The sequence below is a fragment of the Cornus florida genome, unplaced genomic scaffold (assembly GCF_030987335.1).
Source record: "Cornus florida cultivar Cherokee Brave unplaced genomic scaffold, ASM3098733v1 CherokeeBrave_3.0.0_Hap2_Chr05, whole genome shotgun sequence".
NCBI classification, from domain to species: Eukaryota; Viridiplantae; Streptophyta; class Magnoliopsida; order Cornales; family Cornaceae; genus Cornus; species Cornus florida.
In genome coordinates this window covers 98125096-98134298 of record NW_026775575.1, presented here as the reverse complement: position 1 = coordinate 98134298, position 9203 = coordinate 98125096, and positions in this window count along the sequence as shown.

The window sequence follows — 9203 nt, the reverse complement described above, 5'->3', positions numbered from 1 at the left end:
TAATGATAGTCAACTAAACAATAGAATGGTAATAATCATTTCATATATACATATATATATATAGATAGATATTTCATATATATATATAATAATCTCAATAATATATATCTATATATATATATATATTTTTAATGATATATCAATCTCAATAACATATATATATATATATATATATATATATATATATATATATATATATAATGGGGTTGAAGTTCCTGTAACTTTGTGTCAATGGTAGTGCTAGGTATATTCAGAAAAGAGGGAAGGTGAAAGATCTTTACCACGTTTAATAAAGAAACTCGAAAAACGTGAAAAATGGAATGTGAAAGATTTTTGGTCTATGCAAAATATTTGTGAAAGATTTTTGGTCTATGTAAAATATTTTTGCCTTATTGAAATGTGATGAAGGGTTTATTGGGAATATTACAAAAATATTTAATCTTACTATGGAATGGAATGGTCATTCCATAGGTTTAGTAATGGAATGGATTTTCATTCCCTAAAATGGATTCTCATTCCATTCCATTCTCGCACACCACACAAACGAATGGTTGAAATGGCATTATATTTCATTCAATTCTTGCACACCAAACGTAACATAATTGTTATAAACATCTCATCTTTCTATTTTTCTATATGGTCTTACGAATAAGAATTGAACACTCTCTCCCTCAAGAAAGGTGGAATACTTAATGATTTTATTTTATTTTTTTATAAATATTGTGAGGTTCACTAGAAGAGAAAATGTATGTATTATTATTATTATTTTTTTTTTAAAAAACTTTGGCTTGATAAAATGGGTCTTTTTGAGATTTATATAAGAATTAAATAGGGGCATTAATATAATTAATTAAGAATTTATATACATAATGAAAAGAACATTAAGAATCCATCTACAAAATATAAAAATAACAAGAAAGAAGCAATTTGCTTGGTATAACCCATGATTTTATTTTTTATATATTATAAATGAACCAAAATTCTGGGCAGAACCAAAATTCCAGATTCAATATGGCTGACGCTATTGTTATTTTGGCAGTTTTTTATCATTTTATTTATGGAAGACAATGGTCTCGCAAGTGGAACAGTGTGCACTGAATAAAATAATAATAATAATAAGTGTATAAATATATATATAATAGAGAGATTTGATGAATTGTACTGATTAAAGTCACTTGTTGCACTAAATTTTAGAAACCACCCTTGGAAAGCAGACCCCTCAATCAATTGACAGTCACTTTATGTAAAGTAAAAGTTACAAACAGACTAAATTTTTTAATAAACGAATTGACCCAATTATTTTTCAAACGTCAATCATAGCTAAACTATCAGGAATAGTGGGGACAAAATAAAATATTAGTATAAATATTTTAAACATATATTATCTAATCATATAATATTAGTATTTAAATATTATTAATTTTTTTTTTTTTTTTTTATAATTATTTTCTATTCCTCCTCTTTTCTCTCCGTATATTCTCTTACACTTATTTATATTTTCATTAACAAAAAGTAAATATTTTATTCTCTTCTTTTTTATGAATTATCCTCCCTATTAAATTACTAAATACTTGTAACGTATTCGAACGAGTTAGTCTGAATCTAATTTCATCTGACCCTTTCACAAGTTAATAAAAAAACATATAAAAATAAAGTGAGACCCATGTTCACTTTGGTCAGTCAAAGCAACTCAAACACAACAAAATTTAATTAAAATAATTTAGAAACTTTTTTTCCATAATAAGATAATTGCCCAAAAGAGTTGGTATATATATATATTATTTCGTGTCTTGTATTACCTTCCAAGACATTCCTGTCACTGTAAATTACATTATTTTCACATTTATTATTAGAGTTATTTTCAATTTCAATAACACGGTACTCTTTTATCTACCAAACTGATATTTAGACTGTAAATTTTTCAGTTGATATTTTAAATAGCTGTGGATTCAGAGTGTAAGTATTTTTTAAAATTATGTCCCTTGTGCAAAGCCAGGAATTCTTTTAAGTGGAGCGACATTTTGACATTATAATAAATAAAAAAAATTAAAAAAAAAAATAAAAATATTGATGTTAATATATTTTTCATCAGAGTCTAAAAGTTAAGTTCATATAATCAAATCAACTTAAGAATTTCTATTTATATCGACTAATAAAATGACATAGTTTACTCAAATTGAAGTTAACAAAAAAATTTCATAATAACATATTTATTCTAAAATATTGGGGAAATAGTAATTTTTTTATTTAATAACAAATTTTTTAAATTGTTTATTCTTGTAAAATACTAGAATAAAAAAGAACTAACAGTGTGCATGTGCATGAGGCTCATGCAAATGTAAATTTGTTAAAATACTTTAAATACTAATTAGTCTCTATAATTAGTTATTGACTAATAATTAAGTAATGATAAAAGACAGTTGATATACAAATTAATTAATTGATTCATGCACTTATTATTAAATTGCCACTAGTTGTGAAAAATATTTTCTCTTCCTAATTTTCTATATGGATCTCTCTCTCAATAAAGGTGGAATGCTTAGTGATTTTAATTTTTTATTTTTTATTTAAATATTGTGAGGTTCACTATAACAAAAAGTGTATGAATCTTTTTTAACTTTGATTTGATAAAATGGGTATTTTTGATAATTATATAAGAATTAAACGGGGTATTGATATAATTAATAAAGATTCTATATACAGAATGCAAATAATGTTTAGAATCTATATACCAGAAGTAAATAATAATATATTTCCGTTGGAATTCAAAACCTTGGTAACTACGCCACTATTTTTTCTCGCTGGTTTTGTTGTTTTATATATAGAATTTTGTAATCTCGTAAGTGACATGTCTCAAACAGTGAGCAATGAAAAAATAAAAAATAATAATTTAAGAGGATAAATATTTATATATAATTTGTATATTGATTGTAATATATATATATATATATATATATATATATTCAGTGCACCCCGTGCAGTGTGCACTGAAATAATCAGAGTCGTGCGTGCCACGTGATATGCACGCACGACTCTGAGTAGTCTGATGCACCGGGTGCATTGAATACCTACTCGTGCATGAGGCTCACACAATTGCAAATTTGTTAAAATAATCTAAATGCTAATTAGTTAATTACTAATCAAGTAAGTAATAATCAAATACAATCAATATACAAATTAATTAAGTGACTCATACACTTATTATTACATTGCCATGGAAAACACCTCTTCCTCATATTTTTCTATGCGGTGTTACGGATAATAGTTGAACTCTTTCACTATCAAGAAATGTGGAATGCTTAATGAATATATATTTTTTAAAATGTGTGTATATATATATATTGTGAGGTTCACTATAATAGAAAGTGTATGGGTCTTTTTTAATTTTGATTTGATAAAATGGGTCTTTTTGAAAATTATATAAGAATTAAACAGAACATTGATATAATTAATAAATAATCTATATACAGAATGCACATAATATTTAGAATCTCTGTATAGAAGTAAATAATAATATATTTACATTGAAACTCTAAACCTGTGTAGCTTCACCATTGTTTTTCTCGCAAGTTTTGTTGTTTTATATTTAGAATTTTGTAATGTCGTAAGTGACATGTCTCAAACAATGTGGCAGGTTTTTGTCGTTTTATATATAGAATATTGTAATCTCCTATATAGGATGTCTCAAGCAGTGTGCAATGAAAAAATAATAATAATAATTTAAGAGGATAAATATGTATATTTAATTTGTATATTGATTGTAATATATATATATATATATATATATATATATATATATATTCGGTGCATCTTGTGCACTGGACTAATCAGAGTCGTGCGTGCCACGTGATGTGCACGCACGACTCTGATTAGTTCGGTGCACCAGTGCATTGAATACTTACTCGTACATGATGTTCACACCATTGCAAATTTATTAAAATAATCTAAATACTAATTAGTTAATTACTAATCGAATAATAATAATCAAATACAATCAATATACAAATTAATTAACTGATTCATACACTTATTATTACATTGCCACTAGTTGTGGAAAACACCTCTTCTCCATATTTTTCTATGCAGTGTTATGGATAATAATTGAACTCTTTCACTCTCAAGAAAGGTGGAGTGCTTAATGAATATATATATATATATATGTATATTAAAAAATATTGTAAGGTTTATTATAATAGAAAGTGTATGGGTCTTTTTGAGAATTATATAATAATTAAACAGAACATTGATATAATTAATAAAGAATCTATATACAAAATGCAAATAATATTTAGAATCTATATACAAAAGTAAATAATAATATATTTAGGTTGGAACTCTAAATCTTGGTAGCTTCACCACTGTTTTTCTCTCAGGTTTTGTTGTTTTATATATAGAATTTTGTAATCTCGTAAGTGACATGTCTTCAACAATGTGGCAGGTTTTTGTCGTTTTATCTATAAAATATTGTAATCTCCTATATAGGATGTCTCAAATAGTGTTCAATGAAAAAATAAAAATAATAATTTAAGAGGATATCATAATATATATATATATATATATATATATATATATTCAGTGCATCTTGTGCATTGTGCACCGGACTAATCAGAGTCGTGCGTGCCATGTAGGGATGGCAATTTGACTCGTCTCCGCTGTTACCCGCCTCACCCCACACTGTTTTTGACAGTTTTGGGAGATCGTTTTGCTTATTTGGGCGGGGATGATTTGATGTAATAAAAACCTGCGCATGTTTGGTGCGGGGGTCGGGGAAGGTCGCCCCGCACCTCCCCGGCCCGTTTAGATAGGCAAATTATTTAAGTACCTTTATTTCATTAGTATATATATTTCCCACCATATATTAAGTACCCTATATAATAATATTAAAGTAAAAATTGAATTTGATTAAAAGGAAATTTGTAATGAAGAATTGAAGATAATGGGAAAAAAATAATAATAATAAGCAAATATATTTCAACAATAAATAAATTATGGTCTTAAACGGGTCGGGGTGGGTACCCGCGGGGGTAAAAATGTTAAACTGCTTACGGGAATGGGGTGGAAAGTACCACCGTTTTTCGGTTTTGGGCAGGGACGGGGGAGGGGTTTTTAAACTGTTGTGGGGGCGGGGAAGGGTACACCCGCCCAAACCCGCCCCCGTTGCCATCCCTAGTGCCACGTGATGTGCACACATGTCTCTAATTAGTCCGGTGTACTGGGTGCATTGAATACTTACTCGTACATGAGGCTCACACCATTGCAAATTTGTTAAAATAATCTAAATACTAATTAGTTAATTACTAATCAAGTAAGTAATAATCAAATACGATCAATATACAAATTAATTAACTGATTCAAATACTTATTATTACATTGCCACTAGTTGTAGAAAACACCTCCTCTTTCATATTTTTCTATGTGGTGTTACGGATAATAATTGAATTCTTTCACTCTCAAGAAAGGTGGAATACTTAATGAATTTATATATATATATTGTGAGGTTTACTATAATAGTAAGTGTATGGGTATTTTTTAACTTTAATTTGATAAAATGGGTCTTTTTGAGAATTATATAAGAATTAAACAGGACATTAATATAATTAATAAAGAATCTATATACAGAATGCAAATAATATTTACAATCTATATACTGAAGTAAATAATAATATATTTACGTTGGAACTCTAAACCTTGTTAGTTCCGCCACTGTTTTTCTCGCAAGTTTTGTTGTCTTATGTATAGAATTTTGTAATCTCCTAAGTGACATGTCTCAAACAATATGGCAGGTTTTTGTCGTTTTATATATAGAAAATTGTAATTTTAGATATAGGATGTCTCAAACAGTGTGTAATGAAAAAATAATAATAATAATTTAAGAGGATAAATATGTATATATAATTTGTATATTGATTGTAATATATATATATATATATATATATATATATATATATATATATATATATATATATAGTGCATCTCGTTCATTGTGCACCGGATTAATTAGAGTCGTGCGTGCCACGTGATGTGCACGCATGACTCTGATTAGTCCGATGCACCCGGTGCATTGAATACTTATTCGTAGATAAGGCTCATACCATTGCCAATTTGTTAAAATAATCTATATACTAATTAGTTAATCACAAATCAAGTAAGTAACAATCAAATACAATTAATATACAAATTAATTAACTGATTCAAACACTTTTCATTACATTGCCACTAGTTGTGGAAAACACCTCCTCTTCATATTTTTCTATGTGGTATTACGGATAATAATTGAACTCTTTCACTTTCAAGAAAAGTGGAATGCTTAATGAATATATATATATTAAAAAAATATTGTGCGGTTTACTATAATTGAAAGTGTATGGGTATTTTTTAACTTTAATTTGATAAAATTGATCTTTTTGAGAATTATATAAGAATTAAACAGGACCTTGATGAAATTAATAAAGAATCTATATACAGAATGCAAATAATATTTAGAATCTATATACAGAAGTAAATAATAATATATTTACGTTGGAACTCTAAACCTTAGTAGCTTCGCCACTGTTTTCCTAGCAAGTTTTGTTGTTTTATATATAGAATTTTGTAATCTCGTAAGTGATATGTCTCCAACAGTGTAATGAAAAAATAAAAATAAAAATAATAATTTAAGAGGATAAATATGTATATATAACTTGTACATCAATTATAATATATATATATATATATATATATATATATATATATATATATATATATTTAGTGCATCCCGTGCACTGTGCACGGGATTAATCAGAGTCGTGCGTGCCATGAATACAATCAATTTACAAATTAATTAACTGATTCATACACTTATTATTACATTGCCACTAGTTATGTGCACGCACGACTTTGATTGGTCCGGTGCACCGGTTGCATTGAATACTTACTCGTAGATGAGGCTCACACCATTGCAAATTTGTTAAAATAATCTAAAAACTAATTAGTTAATTTCAAATCAAGTAAGTAACAATCAAATACAATCAATATACAAATTAATTAATTGATTCATACACTTATTATTACATTGCCACTAGTTGTGGAAAACACCTCCTCTTCATATTTTTCTATGCGGTGTTACGGATAATAATTGAATTATTTCACTATCAAGAAAGGTGGAATGCTTAATGAATATATATATATATATATATATATATATATATATATATATATATATATACTGTGAAGTTCACTATAATAGAAATTGTATGGGTCTTTTTTAATTTTGATTTGATAAAATGGATTTTTTTTAGAATTATATAAGAATTAAACGGGGCAATTATATAATTAATAAAGAATCTATATACAGAATACAAATAATATTTAGAATCTATATACAGAAATAAATAATAATATATTTACGTTGGAACTCTTAAGCTTGATAGTTTCGCCACTATTTTTGTCGTAAATTTTGTCATTTTATATATAGAATTTTGTAATATCGTAAGTGACATGTCTCAAACAATGTGTCAGGTTTTGTCGTTTTATATATAGAATATTGTAATCTCCTATACAGGAGGTCTCAAACAGTGTGCAATAAAAAAATAAAAATAATAATGTAAGATGATAAATATGTATATATATATATATATTTATTTATTTATAATTAATTAAAAATAGATAGAGGTGAACCATGCCAAAAAAGAGTAATTATGGTTAGTTAATATTGGTTCCAATAATAAATCTCTCAAAATGGTTGAGAAATTGTATATCATTAAACTCACCTATCCTGTCCACTAAATTTTAGAAACCAAGGAAACGTAACGTCATCTGTGGGACACCTGTACCACAATCGTAATTACTATTTGCAAAAACAGAGGTTTATCAACCTCTCGAAAATATCATAAAATAAATAAATAAATAAACCAAAATAAAATAAGTAAAATTTAAATATTGATGTAAATATATTTTTCATTATTCTCTAAAAATTGAGTTCATATAATCAAATCAATTTAAGAATTCACATTTAATGTATGACTAAGAAAATAACATAGTTTATTTAAATCCAAGATAGTAGCAAAAATTATTAACAATATATTTTGCTCTAAAATATTGGTAAAATAATATATGGATTCATAAATCTTTTTTATTAGTATTTTTTATTATTTAATAAATGACTTAATAGTTCCGTAATTTAATAACATCTTTTTGATATGAATAAAATTTGGTAACTCGGATATTGATTTAGGATATAATCCATTAATCCTACAATTAATTAATAATTTAGGATAGATTAATATGATAATAATCCAACATAATATATTATATAAATATTTTAAACATATGTTATTTAATCATATAATATATTGTATTTAAATATTATTAAAATATTTTATGATTATTTTCTCTTCTTCCTCATCCCCTCTCCGTATTTTCTCTTACACTATTTATTTTTCCATTAACAAAGATTAAATATATAATTACCAATGAAGCAAATACTTGACCCTCGCGCAAATATTATTAAATTTTTTTTATGATTATTTGCTCTTCCTCCTCTTCTCTCTCCATATATTCTCTTATACACAAATTTAGTTTTTCATTAACAACGAATAAATATATTATTCTCTTCTCTTTTATGAATTATCATTCATATTGGATTACTAAATACTCTTATCAGATTTGAACGAGTTAGTTTGGATCCAATTTCATTCGAGACCGTTCACAAGTCAATAAAAAATATATAAAAATAAAGTGTGACCTATGTTCATTTTGGTAAGTCAACACAATAAACTTTAATTAAATTATTTAAAAACATTTTTTCCATAATAAGAAAATTGCCCAAAAGAGTTGGTAAGTATTATTTCGTGTCTTGTATTACCTTCCAAGACAGACCTGTCACTATAAATTACATTTTTCTCACATTTATTATTAGAGTTACTTTCAACTTCAATTTTTTGTTTTTGTTTTTTTTTGTTTTTATCCTACTTTCAACTTCAATGACACATTACTCTTTTATCTACGAAAGCTGATATTTAGACTGTAAATTTTTCAGTTGATATTTTAAATAGTTGTGGAATGTAAATATTTTTTGAAAGGCAAATTATGTCCCATTTGCAAAGCCAGAAATTCTTTCAGTGGAGCGACATTTTGACATTATCATCAAAAAAGTTTAAATCACAATAAAAAATAAAAATATTTATGTTAATATAATTTTCATCACAGTCTAGAAATTAAGTTCA